At 41.4% G+C, this 18149-nt stretch overlaps 1 long non-coding RNA gene across 1 annotated transcript; it reads left to right on the top strand.

Annotated features, from left to right (window-relative positions):
* The first annotated feature begins 471 nt into the window (after nucleotides 1–471).
* LOC130173799 (uncharacterized) lies at nucleotides 472–7758 on the top strand. The gene is made up of 3 exons (XR_008828493.1): nucleotides 472–657; nucleotides 1308–1471; nucleotides 7528–7758. It is a non-coding gene; the product is annotated as an uncharacterized LOC130173799 (long non-coding RNA).
* Nucleotides 7759–18149: the final 10391 nt, after the last annotated feature.

Genomic DNA, 18149 nt, shown 5'->3' with positions numbered 1-18149 from the left:
TTGGAGCCTGACCAGGGGTGAGACTTGAGGAATGTTTAACCTGGTGCTGGAGCTAAAGGAAAGACCAGGTGCCCCCGGGGTCAAGTGTGAACATCCACAGGAGGTTTCATGAATTTCTGGCCTGTAATTTCAGACGTTTCTCATCCTGAATAAAGTGTTGGGTGAACAGACCTTGGCATGTGGCATTGGCTTGATGTGTAATGGGTAAAAATAAAAATAAAATCAGTTTATATCAGAAATGAACTAAACAGACAGACAGCACGTGAAATGAACATGAAATGAAAATGAAAATAAAGGTGCATTTCAACATCTAAACCAGTGTCATTTTATAAAGCCTATTGTAACTGTAACTCTGTCCCATTTCATACCATTGGCGCTGCCTGTAATGCGGCATCTTCTGTGTAGAGGATCTTTGCTACTAGTGTCGGGAGAAAACAAGCCCCGCCCTCTTTCAGGTAGCAAGTGCGGTAGCGCTCGCACACCGAAAGCAGCGAGAGGACACGCGCGAACGAGTGAGAAACGAGAAGTAAATCTCCGTTGGTTTATTGCACACAAGTCGGTTGTAAACATTAAAAGTGTTCGGAAGTGATACCGGAAGTGACCGAGACGACCGGAAGCCCGTTGATGTGGTTTTACTGTATTGTGTGGACCGTCTTGGTGAGTTCATGTTCAGCAAAGCTAATGTAGCTAATGACGGTAGCCTGTGTTGCCGTGGTTACGCTGCGTGTGTTTGTCTGCTTGCTAGCTAAAGTGCTACGTGCAAAATATGATGGCTGTTGTCGTAATATGTTAAAAGCTTTATGTTTTATTAGAGTGGCGCATATTTCACCGGTAACATAAAGGAAATTAATGTGAACTTAGTTGCATTGTTTTGTAATTAATTAGGTATTTTTTGAGTACGTTTGATATCATTAATATCCTGTAAAACAAGGTTGGGAAAAAAAAGAAGTGTTTATTGAGATATGTAGATAAAATTGCGACCTTAATCAATATTTTAAGTTGTGAAAGAGATTTCATATAAAATTGTGTTTCATTTAATAATTTAAGGACAAGCATATAACAATTCATGGTTAAGATCTGTAATTAGAGTTGATGGTTAAAAAGAGCTAGAAATCATAATTTCATGGTTAAAAGCTTAAAACAATTAATAATTCATTTAACATGGATTAAAGACATTTCATAAAATGATGTGTGTTGAAGCTACTACTGTTACAGAACTATGATATAAATATAGTATGTACTGTGTTTTCCGAGAATATAGATTTAATCTAAGATATGGCCATAAATGTTAGTAACTTGTTATGCAGGCTAGGTGTTTGACACCGCTGGAAACCCCTCGGATTCTGGAAACTGGACATGGGATTTTTCTCCCCGAGGAGGGAGATGGCGAGCCAGTGAGAGATCTGATTGTTTCTTCCATCAGAGAGGGAACTCATCCATTCCTTCTCCATTGTACAAGTTCACCGATGTGGTAGGAATCTCCTTTTAATTCTTCCCGCTGCTAACAGCCATCCTTTTTCACACTCTAATCTTTTAGCGCACAGTCAGACTAAGACAAGTATATAACGTCGTCCCTATCATTGTCTTATCACAGTGAAACATTTTAAGGATCATTTCATTTTAAAACATTTAAAAATAGAACATTTTCTTTTTTTTCCTTTTTAAAAAAAAAATAATTTCATCTTTTCAACAAAATTTTATTGGTTTGTAATTGATTTGTCAGTGCACTTGCAACACCTTGTATATAACTAGTTAAAAAAAAAATGTATTAATTAAAAAAAAAAACTAATTTGTGGACCAAGAAAGAGTGTATGTGATGGTCTTATGATTTTCCCAACCTGAAATATATTTCCTGGTTAATGAAACTATGTTAGACCATAATGTAGAGGAACACTTTAAAACTCAATACAGTGAATGAATGAACAGGAAAATAGTTTTTAATTTAATAGAAAATTTTTCAGATATCTTGTGAGGTAACTTGAATGGATTAATCACCATCAGTATTTCTAAATTTGGTCCTGATTATAGTGTCGAAGATTAATTTAAACTCCATTTCTGTCAAACTATGTGTAAATGATTTGTAAAAAAAAAACTCCAAGTAGTGATTAAAGATATGTAAGAGCTTCAGTGTGAAAATGTTGCTATCAGCCTTTAGAAACCTGTACTGGTCGGGGGCCGTGACAGCATGAGGGAAAGCGCATAGTGTCTGCAGTGATACCGGTAATAGAGTCTGCTCGTCGGACAGACAGGACGGGATAATGGTTCGATAAAGATTACAAAGAGGAGGGGAGTCAGAGGACACCCCTGTCTCGCTCCGCAGCTGAGCACAAAAGGATATTTGGCTGAGAGTAATTACAGAAGCTCATGGAAAGTCATGGAGGGTTTGAATTCGGCAGGTTGAAGCCTGGTGCGAACCCCGCTGTCGAGTAAATCTTTATTATCTCTGAGGGGCAATTTGTTGTACAGCCAGTGGTCGATTAAGATCAAAAACCACTAACGTAGGAAGCAGCAGGAGCAGGAACAGGCCAGTGCCACCGATGTGTTTACAAAGCAACAGCAGCTGAGTGGACTGAAGCCTTACACCTGCTTCCTGAGTTTCACGCTCGGCTCGGCATATTGTATCCGTACCTCCTAAATGAATTTTGAATATTCGGATCAGAGGTGCAGTGGAAACTTTTAAGCCCACAAGACAGGTTTAGTGGAAATAACGCGATTAATGCTTCGTTATCCTTCCATAATATCAAACAGAGGCTCAATCGTGGTGTTTTATATCTTTGATAAATTTAGTGATTTCTCTATTATTCCAGTAAATAAATAGATTAAAAAAATCTGAGCTATTGTTGAATAAGTGTTTGTACATGCACCAGCTGTGCTGCTCACAACAAACTGCACTTTGTCACAGTAGTAAATAATTTTGTATCAGCGCAGGAGAGTGGCTCCAAGTGCAGACCTGGTGCTTGCATGGATGATTGTATACATATATTTTCTTCAGAGCTACTATCTCTTATTTCACCATTTACTATGGTATATCCTTCTATTCGTTATGTCTGTTTCATAAGGTTCCTATGTGCGGTATCGAGCTGCGGATATAAGACAGCTTCATTGTGCTGCCCTTTGACGCTGAACCTTGAACCTTTTACACAGCATAAAGTAGAAAATGTTTTCTTTACAAGCAATAGTTGTAAGGTTCACACTTATGTAGCGTTACGTGTGTGTGAGCAGTTTGTGTACAGCTGATGTCGGGCGAGTGGGGGGGGTGGTAGTAGTGCATATTAGCACTTGAGAAAAAAATTGAGAAAGTGTTTATTAGAGTTTGTAGAGCTGAAAAGTCTCAGCTCAACTATAACATCAATATTACTTCATGAAGACGCAATAACAGAGTCTACATTGTATTACTTGTGTATTCCCACATGGGCGTTGGCGGACATTACTGTATAGAATAAATGCTATAGAACAATGTCTTGGTCAAACTGAGACTCACATTCCTCCTCCTCCTCTCTTCTCTCTGTTCGTCCATTGTTCCGCTGATCAGTGGCGTCTTTCACTGCGCTGATTTCGTTTTTCTGCATCAAGGCTATTTTCATTTATTTCCCATGCTTTTGTTGCTTTCTGCACGCCGTAGTCTCCTCCACTTCTCCACCGCGCCGCCGCGCTCTCTTGTCATTTAGTTTCCTTATCAGGCCTCAGCTCGGCCGTCGCTTGTCATCAGAGTTTTGAAGCTCCCTGGCTTTCATTTGAGCGTGAGGCGGGATGTTGTTTTCATATCTTTTCCTCCACAAATTTGTAATTTTCTTCTCTCAGTTTGTCATCACATTTTATCACCCTGGGTCGCCTTTTTTTTTTTTTTTTTATCACTGTACAAATCAGCTCAACCAATTTCAAATGGATCAGAGGAATTTTTTTCTTCTCACCCATCAATATATCTGAAAGCACCTGGATGATGATGTGTTGTGTGTTTTGAGTAAAACGCTCCCTCGTCGCTACAGTGAAGTTAAATGAGCTGATCAGAGAGAAACAGAACTGAATGTCACTTCCAGCCTGTGGGCGGCTGAGGATTTATCAAAATGTCACTGATTAACTTTAACAATATTAACAGCAAGTGTTATACCTGACGATGTTGTATAATTACAAGTTTTACATCTCATGGGAGATAACAGTCACAGTCTACACTAACTCGTATCATAGGAACACAGTGTGTTGCCATTTATGTGATTATTACAACGGTTCATGTTGACACTCATTTCTCACAGACTGGAGGGGATGTGTTGAAACCAGTTGACTCTTAAATTAATGCATCAGCCTCCAGTGGTGAAATGCATCCCAACACTGCTTGTTTCTTTTATCCATGACACCCACCCACCCCCAACCCCTCAGCAGAGTAACACCCAGCAATTTTGGACAACTTGTATGTGTGTCCACATACTTTTGGCCATGTAGTGTCAAAACTCCAAATACACAACTATATCCATCAGTGAGGAAAATGATGCAGTGCTTGTCATTTATTATTAAGACATAAACATAGAAGCTCAACACAAACACTAAATAGAAAGCTTTGTTCTTGTTGCTGCAACTTTAAATGCAGCTCAGTGAAGTTTCCCTCTGACCACGGAGCTGAAGCTGTTTACAGTTAGTTTGACTGTGTGATCCTTCAAACGGATGCTTGAAGAGTTCAGACTCTTTTATACTTTCCTATCAGCGCCTCTGTTTGTCTGTTCTGCTGCTGATCAGGCCTGTTCTCTCTGTGTGTGTGTGTGTGTGTGTGTGTGTGTGTGTGTGTGTGTGTGTGTGTGTGTGTGTGTGTGGATGCCGACGTGAAATTAAAAGGATTCAGCGAGCGCTGCACAAAATGAAAAGACACACATGAGGAATCTGGGAAAGAAAGAAATGAGCTGATGCTGGAGAAAAAGTATAAAAGGCTAAGACAAGGCTGCTCTGCCTGACGAAGATACAGAGGAGACGCGTGAGAGGACCGGCTCTCATTTAGGACAAATTTAACAAAGCCATCCGGGGAGGTTGTCATGGGGAAGCCTTTGTTCGTTATAGTCTCTACAGGTCTGAACGTGTTGTGTCTTATTGGGGTTTTTATTTTCAGCACCAACTTTCAGTGTGAGCTTTGTATTTCTCAGCGTGGAGTTGGCTCTGTTCTCATTTTTCATGTCGATGTCTGTGAACGCAGCGCAGCGGGGTTATTCTGGGATATTTTTGGGACGCCCCCAGAGGATTTGGCATTGTTTGTTCCCGAGGCCTTCAGAGACGACGGGTCATCAAGAGAGAGCACGAAAGGACCCGAATCAAATCCAACACTGTCCCCCTGTTGCAGCCTGCTGACCTGCAAACCCGTGTGTCGGGGTGAGGGCGGCAAAAAATCCAGGTTCTGTCCCCTCAACTGTTCACGCTACTTAAAACCTGTGTATGAAATGTGCTGCGCAGCACAAAGACACAGGCCTTGATTTGATTCTAAGGCGCTGTCGACACTGTGATCCCACAATCAGTGCTTTTAAAAAATGTGGTCGGTGTTGAAACGGCTCCAGCATTTGAAAGATCATAAAGTGCAATCAATCAGTTTAGCACGCACACACAGGAAATCATCATCCTCATCATCAAAGGCCTTCACAACGTGATGTTTGTGTGATTGTTTTTGATGCTCTGCAGCTTGTGATGGCGACGTCATCTTCATGCCGAATGAAACGCGGCTCGCAAACAAAAACACACTATTCTTCCCTCGCACCGTGTTAACACAAGTGAAGCTCGGTTAATTGAAGGATGCTGTCACTTCACCGAGAGAGGAAACTGTCTATCATCAACGGTCTGGCTCACTTTAAAGGTCCCATATTTTGAACATATTTTGAAAATCGTAGACTTCCTTAAGATTAGCTGATCTTTTGTTGTCAGGGTTACAATAACAACAACGTGGTTATGGACGCCGCTCTCCTGTGTCACATTCATCGATCCACCACCACCGCCTCCTGACGTGGACTTTGTCTCTCTTTATACTACGTCACTGACTCTTTTCCCTTTGCTCCTGTCATAATTACTACGACCACTAGATGTTGCCTAGCAACAAAATGTAACTACAGGTGATAATAACCTGCTGCACAGACGACCTGTGGGCTCATGTTTTACAGGAGGACAGAATTAAGTTGTATATAAATTATCTAAAGAGCAAACATCTCGCTAAGACCTGGTATTGTACCATGTAGTGATGAAACTAGATGGTATCAGGTTTTGTTCGATGTGCCGTCTTTTGTTTTGCTGCACAGTACTTTGTTTAGGAAGATAAAAACACATACTGTATGTTGACTGTTATATTGACTTTGTAAATATGGATGATGTACAAACACCGGCTCTGTTCACACATGAAATATTTATAAGAGCTAGTAACTGGGAGAAAACCTGGTAGAGGAATAAAACCAGGATAAACTGTAGCAGGTCTTTTCAGTTTATAGCTCACTTGAAAATCTTTAACATAAATCTGCTGCTTGAGAGAATAGAGAAGTAATTTATAATGCCGTAACTTTTTTGCTCTTTGGTTTTTCTATATGCATTACCACGTGTGTTATCATCTCGTGGGATGAACCAGATTCCTCTTCATGATATTGTTTGGGTGTCTTTTTATTTCAGGCACTGTGGTGTCTGGATTTGTCTTTTTCCACGAGAGACACCATGATCTTGTATTTAAGGCGGGTGAGGATTCCTCTGGGTTAACAGCCGGTTGGTTAGTCAGCGGTAAATTCCAGGTAACCAGACCTCCTTCAGCTGAAGGGACTCCAGCTCTGCCCTCCGCAGATCCTGAATAGCCAATTCCCGTCTATCCATCCTGATCCAAACTTTACAGCGCTCGCCGTCCGACGCTGCAGAAACTGCTGCGAGCTGAGAGAATTGAGGTATCCATTCCGACGACAGTTTTACAGCAGCTAGGTTTGCTTAGCATTAAATCCTCCTCCCCCTGACTGAAGACTAACCTCGTTTTCAGAGCAAAAGCAGGGAGGAGAGAGGCAAAAGGCACACTCAAATTTAGTGTTTAATTTGGTTAATATCGTCGGCTTGCTCTGCAAATTTACTGCAGCCCTCAATTTGAATTAGACTGCGGGGAGCCGTTAGAGAGGGAGGCCGCGTCCATATGAATGAAGTGTGGACACTAATGCAAATGCGCGAGCGCTGGTCGATACTGCTGTGTTTGCTTTTCTGCATGAGTCCCTGTTTACCCAGTGTGTGTGTGTTTGTGTGTGTCTCTCTCTCGCAGTGAAATATAAAAGAAAGTGTAGAAACATATTTGACACATGACGCGCACACAGCTTAATTTACAAAGGCAAATGAATACAAGACACACGGCTCGTTTGGGAGGGAGAATAAACACGGCAGCGCCGGAGTGTTCGGTCAATAAAGTTAGTTTTAGTCGATGTTTCATGGCTTTGCAGTGCAACACTTTCCTGCTCTGGAATTCATAGTGCAGGGTCAATATTTGTTTCAGTGTTTTCTCACCTCTGTGTGATACAACAGGTGACTGTGGCATCTTTTTCTGTGCAGGTGAACTTCAGAGCTTTTCCTCCATCATAAATGACCAACTGTCAGGGGCAGAGGCGACAGAGGCTCGTCTGGTGTGTCACCACATCTCCATTATGGATCATAAATACAAAGTAGATGATAAGACACGCTGAGCATGTGCCTGTGACTGTAAGTGTTTCACCTTGTTAACGTCCATATGATGTTTTTATATAATACAAGACATATGAGCGAAATAAACAGTCGGCACCATGACTGCGTGTTTCCACCTTGAACTGCAGTGAACCAATGTCTCATAAAAACAGAATCAGACAGCCAGGGTTTCATACGTCATAAACCTAAGGAACCAATCCTGCCAACTTTGGGGGTGGGGCTAAATACACCTGAAACCTTGTCAGTACAGAGAGAGAGAGAGAGAGTTAGCATTAGCACAGTCACTAACACTGTGTCAGCCACTGCAAGTTACAAGCTAACAAACAACATAAACAAATAAAAGATGATAATTACGCTAACTGTTCTGATCCGTCTGCTAGTCTGTGGTTCTGTTCTAAACAGACTCCTCATCTGAGTCTGGGTCTGACACAGTTTTCCATTTTTCACTTTACTATGAGGGAAAACCATGTTAAACTAAATATTAATCATAGCAGAGGGTTTTTACAGAGTTTAAAAACATGTCTGGAGAAGAACTTTAAAGATTCTCAAGTTCCGTTTTAAGCATCTGCATCTTTGCAGTTGTCCACGTCATCCAGATAAGGTCACGTCGTGCTGAATCGATTGATAGTTGGTCAACGGAAGAGATGAGATCAACAGAAAACGATGATCAGTTACTCTGTCGCATCATGTATTAAACAAAAGTCTGTTCATCCTTTGCAGCTTCCCACATGTTAAGAGTTAAACTGAATATCCTCTGGACTGTTGGTCAGACAAAAGAGGTAATTTGAAGATGTCCCCTCAAGCTCAGGAAACTGGTCACAGCAATTTTCCTTATTTCTTCCATTTTTCGAAAATGAAATTATTGATCAACAAATACTGATACTGTAGTCGACACAATGTTATTGTCCTTTGCACAGAAGGATTAATCTGTTAGATTAGGTCCACTTCACCCCTGTTTGCCATTTTTGTGGCATTTTTCTGTCAATATTTTTTGTCCCCATTTTTAATCCTGCATTCAAACCAGAGCTACTAAACTGATTCATAGCAGAAACGCTCGCCGCAGTAGAGAGTGTAAGTGAAACCAGATCCTCAAGGTTCTGTTGCAGAAGTAAGACGACCACTGACATTTACTAATACAGAACACAATAAATAAACATCTGGCCTTGGAGCAGAGCGGTGTGTTATGTGGCTCAAATCTAATGTTGCATATTCAGTATTCATGTTTTTAGCTGCCGTTAACGAGCGTCATTTCCCACAAGCTCTAACTATCTGACATAACAGCAGGACAGACGGGACTGAACGCTAGAAGAAGAAGTCAGTGAGCTGTAGTTTTTCTGTACTTATTTTGATAAAATCAAAGGTTTCCACTTGTTCTTGTAGCAGCTGCTGTAGTGGAACTGATTTGTCCCAGAAAATGGAAAGTTAATCTGAAGAAGACGACTGAGTTAAGGCCCTTTTCCAAACCCTCGAACACCCGCTTTTACTGGCAATGGAGAAGGTCACAATTGGTAACAGTCCCAATTGTCACACAAAAGGTGAACCACCTCTTCCAACCTGTGACGTCTTTCAGGGCACAAACACTGTAGACACACCTGGAAAACCTGCCCGGAACGGTGCTGCTAAACCAGAAACACCACAGCTACACTGCGCTCGTAGAAGAAAGAGCGAGCCACACCCCTTGAAATAAGTTTTAAAAACACACAATCACAGATTGAAGCGTGACGCGACATCTGTTTTACCGGTCTGCATGGCGGCTAGCAGCTAACTCTTCCACCCCTGTGTGTGTGTGTGTTTGCGTGTGTGTGTGTGTGTGTGTGTGTGTGAGTGTGTGTGTGTGTGTTTGTGTGTGTGTGTCTGTGTCTGTGTGTGTGTGTGAGAGAGAAAGGGTTTTTGTTAGACCAATGAAAGAAATGCTAAATTATCGATTGTACTGAGTTACAGAGGCTGTAGCTTGTCACGATTTTAAATGTTCCCAAATCCTATAGAATAGGACAAAGGCGCTAATGTAAGCCTACATTACCTTTTTGTATTTTTATATTTGGAAAGAAAAACACCTGCTGTGCATACTATGAACCTCCTGCTTCACTTTGGCTGTGAGAGAAGGATGTTTCATATAAAAGTTTTGTGGTTTTCTTCACTTGCAGACTTGGTGGCAGTTGCTGTGCAGAGATTAGCATGTGCGTTTCCTACTTTCAGAAACTAATCAAAGATGTGATCAGGATCCCAGAAAGAGAGAGAAACAACAGTAATCTACCTCTGATTAGGAATGAGTGGGAACTCTGTCACAAATACCTGAAATCTTGAGAAATAAAGCCCTGATGAATCACCTCTCTGATTAAAAGAAGACATCATCAATCACCCGCAAACCCTCTGATACTGAGCTGAGAGTCAGAAACCAATAAGCAGCCGACTAGGCGGATTTGTCTTCGATACAGAATCACTTTATTACAAATGTCCGTCCTCCTTCCAGGGAGAATTTTTTTCTGCACTTGAGAGATTTAAAGATGAGTTTCTGAGTGAACACAGAGCTCAGGCTGCTTTCTCAACAATCTCTCATCAGGATTTATCCGAAGACATTGGACCCTGTGTTGTGCGGCATGTTATTTCCTTCATCACATAGTGTTTTATTATTTCCATCCCATATCATAGGCATCTATTCCCAAAAGTAAACCTTCTGCATTAGAAAACCTGTCTGTCTGGGCTTGTTGGCTGAACACAGACCCGTAGTTCTCCTGTTAAAGGGACAGTCCCACATTTCTTTACTGTCTAACCCAGAAACAGATGGGAAGAAATTATTGTAATATTATATTTAATACATGAGACTATACGGCCATAAGTATCCACTTTTGTGGTTTCAATCTTTCCACCAGATGTTGAACCGGGCTGCAGGGATTTGCCTCATTCAAATACATCAGGATAGTTGAGTAGCTGAGACCAAACTGGGGACCTGGATGATAATGGGCCTCAACTTACACGAGTGTCTTCGCTAGTTTCAGACAGACGCTTTTTTATCATCCAACGCTCACAATGTTTAAATAGCAATTACACATCCATCTGAGCGTCCATGGGCGCGTTGGTCATAAAATGAGATGTGGTCAGGCACATTGCTGACAAATTGCTATCTAGAAGCAGCGGAAAGTGAGCCATTGGCCATTGACCAACAAAAATCTGGTGTGAAATCAGGCGGGCGCACAATGTGCCTGTGAGCGGAAAATGAGCTTCAGTTGTTTGGATAAGCCAGGTGGAACATTACAATACAACCCAAAGGAGGCCGGAGCGTAAAGGAAGTCAAAGCAAAGGAAAAGTGATACGGTCGCGCCCTAAATGCATTTGCGCCATTCACTTTCGACCATGTGCTTTGGATCGTTAAAATAGAGCCCAAGGTCTGATTTGCATTCTGCATCTTTGTCTATCCCACAGGTTTTGGATTGAGTAAACCAGACAATGTCCATATACTTTTGGCCACATGGCATACATGCAGTCGTACAGCCACTTCTGTTTAAATGAAATAAAACCAGGATGTGTGTAGCCTAGCTTTAGCACAAAGACACTGTTAGCCTGCTCTTGATGTGTTTGTGTCTAGCTAGCATTAGCTAATATCTGTACAGTCGGTTCATTGGCTGCTTGCTGTGAATAGCTTCTTTTCAAACACCTTGACTCTCAAGAGGACGCGCAGTGTCTCAGTCACAGCAGCTCACGGCTCGATGCTTTATCTTCAGATTTCCAAGCTGATAACAGAGACTCTGAAACCTCTTCTGACTTATACGTTTTTGGCTTTATATATTTTTGGCTTCGGGGTCATCAATATTTTCATCAGAGAGCCCATCACCCCACCCCCCTCCCGCCCTGGGCTCCTGCCACAGTAATATCCAGTATAATGAGTCTTTGCCAAGCAAACAGACCCGCAACAATATTGAGAGCTTCTTTTTTGTCCACAGACATTATTTCCCAGGGGAAAATGAAAATTAAAAAAAAAAGAAAGAAAAGAAATTCATCCATTTCATCCATCAACATTGACCCACATCAGCCACAAAAACAACAGCCACAGCTGCCCCTCCGCCCACGAGTCTCATAACCCTCCATTAAGTTCTCACAATCAGCCTTTAAGCCATGACACACTTCATACACTGTCGGATGAAGTCAGGGAAATAATCCTATACGAACGCAGTGACATCACATTCCTCCGCGGGGATGATTCATCGAAAACCCCGGGCTACGCGTCATGTGGGATCTTGTCGTCGTCGTCTTGTGTCGACTTAGCCAGGAGCCTCTTCAAACATGTCGCTAATTAAGTGGAAACATGACCTTTGACCCCGCCCTCCAGGCAGAAACCTTAAAGAAACAGAGGGAGAAGAAGAAGCGAAGAAATGGAGACATTAGAGAGAGCCAGAGAGAAACATTTCCAACAATCTTAATCACTTACTCTGAAACTGTGTTTCCTCCCGAAATGAAAAGGAAATACTGTTCATCTTCCAGACAAGGAATGTAAGGGATCATTACCTTTGTCTTCTCCTCATTTACTTTAAGTTTAATAATAAGCCTATTGATGAATACTGTCACTGACATTTAAACTGTATGTAACATTGACTGATTAGAGTTTTGAAGAACTGCTCGTTGACCTGGGCACAGTTTTTATATTTTCTTTTCTCCACTACATTTCAGAAGGAATTTCACTATTTAATTCATACTATATTTATCTAAAGGCTCAGTTACTGCCTATTTTATTCAGATTTGTAACTAAACAGTATAGATGATATAAATGAGGAATATCTCCAACTTTTTAAAATACTACTTTGTGGTAAATCTCTGTTTTTAAAATTACTGATTTTGTGTAACCATTTTTCTGTGACAGAACAAAGGCTCAGACTCTCCCGTCCTGGTTCTTGTATCGCTGTAACACTGAGACTCTTATCTGTCCGTTCATTTGAATATTCATAAAACCTGTATTACAAAACCTGTAAACAAGAAAAAGAAGGAAAAAAAAAAACATTTCAAATGCTGTAAAACGCTCACAGATTGAGGTTTCCTGTTACTACACGCCAGCCAGCCAATCACAGAAGAGTATTTTCCATGGCTGTGGGGTAAAATTAAATTAATAATGTTTCATCATTATAGAAACATCATGACGACAAATTTCTTTTTTAATCTAAATCCGAGCTAAAATTATGAGAGAGCCGCTAAAGGCCTGAGCTTCGTGTCCAGTCCAGTGGAAGAATACAACACTTTCTACTTAGTGCATCATCCAACAAGAGGCTGTAATGTGAGTCAGTGTGCTCGTGACTCACATGCATGTTTCCACACTTTGCACATACAGCTGTCACACGGGATAAACACAAACACCCGCTCCACGAGAGATGCACATTCACGCCTCAGTGGCGAGAGAGAGCATTATGGTGTTTGAGTCGGAGCTAAACGCGCGTGCAACACCAACGCAGGGACTGACGAACGGCGACCAAACACGCACTCGGGCTAATGTTTGTGACGCTTGTCGGAAACAGGCAGGAGGTTGGGTCGGTTGACCCGATAGCCTTCGGGAGGGGGGGGGGGGGGACTTCCCTGAGCAGTGAGTGGGACCATTTGCAGCATGTTATTCCCCTGCTCTCTTTCCCTACATTTCCTGTCTGTCTCCGCTGTCCCTGTCGAATAAAGGCCCAAATTATAGATCAACTTCAGATGAGGCATGAACCATCTCCATCCACTTCTTCTAATGATGAACAAACAACCCGTTTTTGTGCACAAGCTTCAAAAACATATTCAGAATTAGCCTAGCGTAAAACGGTTTATTTTATTTTAATGTGTTCTTTTCGAATAGTGAATGCACTCTTGTTACAAAAGTGCAGATTATTGCTGCAGTGTCATTGTGGTCTTGGAAAAGGTTTATAAAGATAGCCTTGAGCAGCTTTGAGCTCTCAAACGACATATACATTGGTGGCAGTGCTCAGGACTTCTCCACACCCAGAAAAATAAAATGAAATGGTCCATTAATTACTAAATTGTCCCGTACAATCGCCTAATTCACACTTTCAACCTGTCTCTCGCTTCGTCTTCCAATGGAAGAGAGAGAAACAATAAAGTTTCATTCAGGTTTTTTGTCGCCCTTTTCCATCCCTGAACATCCCGTATTTTACAGGATTGTTTGACAGATGGTCTCACCGTGAAGCTTGTGATACTGCGGATGTCATCCGCTTCATCAGAAATTCAAGGGCAGGACAGTTGGTTAATTTCAGTGTTATCTTAATGTAACTTCAGTTGCCGTGTAAGTAGCTGCTTCCTGTTGTCTTCACAGTTGGGAGCAGTAAAGATATGCACAGAGGTGGATTGTTTTTACACCTCAACATCTGGATAGAATCTCTGTTAAACTTTGAGTAGTGTGATTTCAGCCCGTCTTTGCATTTCTACTTGGCTTATTTGAAAGTGTTTGTTTGGAGCAGGAAGGAGGAGAGGGGCTTCGATTCCATTCATCCTCATCTTCCTCATTTTTATGTGTCCACTATCTCTCATTCATTTACAGCTGTAAGAGTCTTTCCATCATGACAGAGTGATAAAAATATCTTTGTGGTCATCTGAATGAGATGAAGATTCTCTGGCAGAGTCGAACATCCTCAGGTTTCCTCCTGATGAGAAGAAAAATGTCTTGGAAGCCAAAACACAGAGCGGAGGATCTGATAGATCAACCTCTGCGGGACTTGGCCAACTTTCAAACACCCGTCTGAGATCGATCGCCGCGGTCTGTCGCTCTAATTGAAAGCTCCCAAAGGTCGAACCCGGGAACGGCGGAAACCCAAACGTGAACCGAGACAACTTGGCCTCGGAGGAGGGCGGCCACTGGCCGGAGTCCAGCCGGAGCTGCGTTCAACCTCAGCTGCTCTCCACAGCAGAGGAAGCCATACTGGCAGCGCTCCATCTGCAGGAGCAGCACTGTGCTCTTCCTTTTAATCCACGTTTTAACCATTCGACTTCTGTCTGCTCCCGTGTTCCCCCCGATTTCTTGCGTCTGAAAACCTCTTCAGAGGATCCCAGGAAGCTGGTACAGCCTCCAGGAAACCAGACTGTCTGATAAACACTTTGTTCGCTCTGCGGCAGCTCATCTTTGCCTCCCTTCATGCTGCTGCTGCTGCTGCTGCTGCTGCTGCCGTGCTTCATTTTAAAATCCTGACGCTGACTTCCAGGTGTTAGATGGTGAAAGCCTTGAATATATCCCTGAATTACCGTCCCCTTATCTTAATGTGAAAGCTGTAAAGTCCTCTTACCGAGTGCAGCCGGTTGTCCCTGGGTGAAGCTAAATCCACAGGCGCATTTTTAAGTGGGATATTTTCACATTTGTGTGACTAAATGATATGACTGCTGAATGTGTGTGAAACCCAATAATGACTTTTTTTTTTTGTTCTTTTATACTTAAAGTCATCTGAATTAGTAGTTTGTGGTTAATTGATGTCACAGATACAGAGAGAAACCAGTTCAAAACCACACCGACATTTGTATTAATACAACATAACCCTACTGAACAGGACGTGTGATGTGTTTGTCACAACCTTTTAAGGAGCTATTTGCTATTTTGCTGTTGCTATATAGCTAACGTTAGCATTAACAGCTGTTAAGTTCAGCATCAAACTTCATTCCTTTACTCACAATTTCATCAAACCAAAACTAGGAGCTAAAAGAGGCTTAAAAAAACCCCCCTTTGTATAGCTGCAGTTGATGCTCATTTTTGTGTGATTTTTGTTGGACCAAAACAAACCACAGCCTTTTTGCATTACACATAGCTGATGATCCATTAGTAGTATTTTTTTAATTCCCTTTAATCAGCAAAGATTAATGACAAAATATTCAGTCTGATTTCCAGGCTGCACCACCATGGCCTCCAGGCGGAGTGATAAATGCAAAAAAAATGTAATGGAAATGTAGTCTGTTTATACCGTAGCCTTAAAATCACACCAGCCCCTTATTTAATCTTTTGTTGATTAAAGATATTACAGCCTCATGGCTCGGGAAGAAGTGTGTGACTTTTTAATTCTGTACCAAAGACTTTCTATTTAATAAAAAACCATTATTAACATGAGCAACTTTAACGAGCTTGTTGATCCCAGCAGTTTTGTTATGAACTAGAGGAGTGGTTCTTCCAGGAAAATACAGAGAAAGTACTGAGTCAGCCTCCTACAAACTACATTTATTTAAAAATGCATGAATTATGATTATAAAAGCAGGGTAATTTTCATATTGCTCTCTGTGGTGACTAGATATGCTCTCATTCTGCCGGAGCCGTGCAGCTGATAAAGCCTCGCAGTTGGATGATAAGAGTTAGCAGAGATACCGTGGCGAAATGCAGCTCATCCCCTCTGCCGTACGACGCCTTGCTCTGAGGAATAATGTGTGTTGTTAATGTAAATACGCATTATGTAAACTCACAGGGGTTACCATTCGGATTCATTAATCTTCCATTAGCATGACAGTTATTAATTTTCATTTATAGGTGCACAAAAAGAGACTTCTGCAGCAGATTTATCAGCTTAAACCAGGAGGTGAGATAAGTGTGCAGTCCTTAAAAAAAAAAGTGTGTAAAACTACTTCAAAGGACCATACCAGAGATTTAGTTATTATTATTACTATAATTATTGTTATTCAAGCTTGAGCTGGGTCTTATTTTAGCATTTTTGGCACTTGTTGATCAGAGGAATAAAGTGACTTGCATTAACCACACGTTTCACTGTGGTCAGCAGGACTTCCTAAGGAAATGTTTTGTCTATCTAATGTAAAAGAAAAAACAAACAAAAAAAAACAATCCCCACCAGAATTTTCAAAAATTGTTTGCTTCACCCGACTGAAACGAACAAAAAAAGAAATGTGTTTACGATGATGAGCGGCAAAGAAAAGCCAGAAATCTTCACATCAATCAGACAGAATCAGACAATAAATCCAACACAGACTTCAGAAGGTCACAAGATACAAACGGGGGCCTGTTTGCTTTCACCAAAACCCTGCTGTAGTAGCACCACAAGATACATACATACATACAGTTGTGTTCAAAATAATAGCAGTCCCACATCACTAGCAAGATAAATCACTGTTTATGTGAGAATTTCAACTTCTACACTGCAAGTAAGTTTCTAGAAGGTTTAGTAAAGGTATAGAAAACCAACGGACCCAACAGGCATGACGTGCATCCTGCTGATTCTGTGAAACTGAATCATTTACTGAAAGGGGCGTGTTCAAAAAAATAGCAGTGCCGAGTTCAATTAGTGAGGTCATTGATTATTTGAAAAAAATAGGTGTTAAACAGGTGGCCCTTATTTAAGGATGCATACGCTGGCTGTGCATTTGTCCTTGAAAAACAGAGTAAGATGGGTCGTTCATGACACTGTTCAGAAGAAGAGCGTTCTTTGATTAAGAAATTAATAAAAGAAGGGAAAACCTATAAAGAAGTGCAGAAAATGATAGGCTGTTCAGCTAAAATGATATCAAACGCTTTAAAATGGCAGCCAAAACCAGAAAGGCGAGGAAGAAAAAGAAAAACGACTATTCGAATGGATCGGAGAATAACCAAAATGGCAAAGGCTCAGCCAATGATCAGCTCCAGGAAGATCAAAGAAGATCTAAGATTGCCTGTGAGTACTGTAACAATCAGACGACGTCTATGTGAAGCCAAGCTACCAGCAAGAAGCCCCCGCAAAGTCCCATTGTTAAAAAGAAAATACATGTGCTGAAGCGGTTACAATTTTCCAAAGAACACATTGACTGGCCTAGAAAGAAATGGCGTAATATTTTGTGGACTGATGAGAGTAAGATTGTTGTTTTTGGGTCTAAGGGCCACAGACAGTTTGTCAGACGTCCTGCAAACACTGAATTCAAGCCACAGTACACAGTGAAGACGTTGAAGCATGGTGGTGCAAGCATCATGATATGGGGATGTTCCTCATACCATGGTGTTGGTCCTATTTATCGCATACCAGGGATCACGGATCAGTCATGTTGCCGTATGCTGAAGAGGTAATGCCCTTGAAATGGGTGTTTCAACAAGACAATGACCCCAAACACACCAGCAAGCAAGCAAAATCATGGTTCCAGACAAACAGAATTCAAGTAATGGAGTGGCCAGCACAATCCCCGGACCTTAATCCCATAGAAAACTTGTGGGCTGACATAAAAAATGCTGTTCATGAGGCAAAACCAAGAAATGCAGAGGAATTGTGGAACGTAGTACAATTGTCCTGGGCAGCAATACCTGTTGACCGGTGCCAGAAGTTGTTCGACTCCATGTACCACAGATGTGAAGCAGTTATCAGAAACCGTGGTTATGCAACTAAATATTAGTTTATGATTCTCAGGAAAGTTGAATCTTCAAGCATTTCTTAGTTTATACAGTACATTTTTGAGTTTGTAAAGAAAGATGTCAACACTTCTATTTCTTTTGAACATTATATTTCTTGACTTTCTGTAAAATATTATCAAATTCAATGACTTTTTCGAATTTTCTTGCTTTGAAATAGAAAGTGCAG

Source organism: Seriola aureovittata, chromosome 8, assembly GCF_021018895.1.
Source record: "Seriola aureovittata isolate HTS-2021-v1 ecotype China chromosome 8, ASM2101889v1, whole genome shotgun sequence".
NCBI classification, from domain to species: domain Eukaryota; kingdom Metazoa; phylum Chordata; class Actinopteri; order Carangiformes; family Carangidae; genus Seriola; species Seriola aureovittata.
This window is presented reverse-complemented; position numbering and strand designations above follow the sequence as displayed.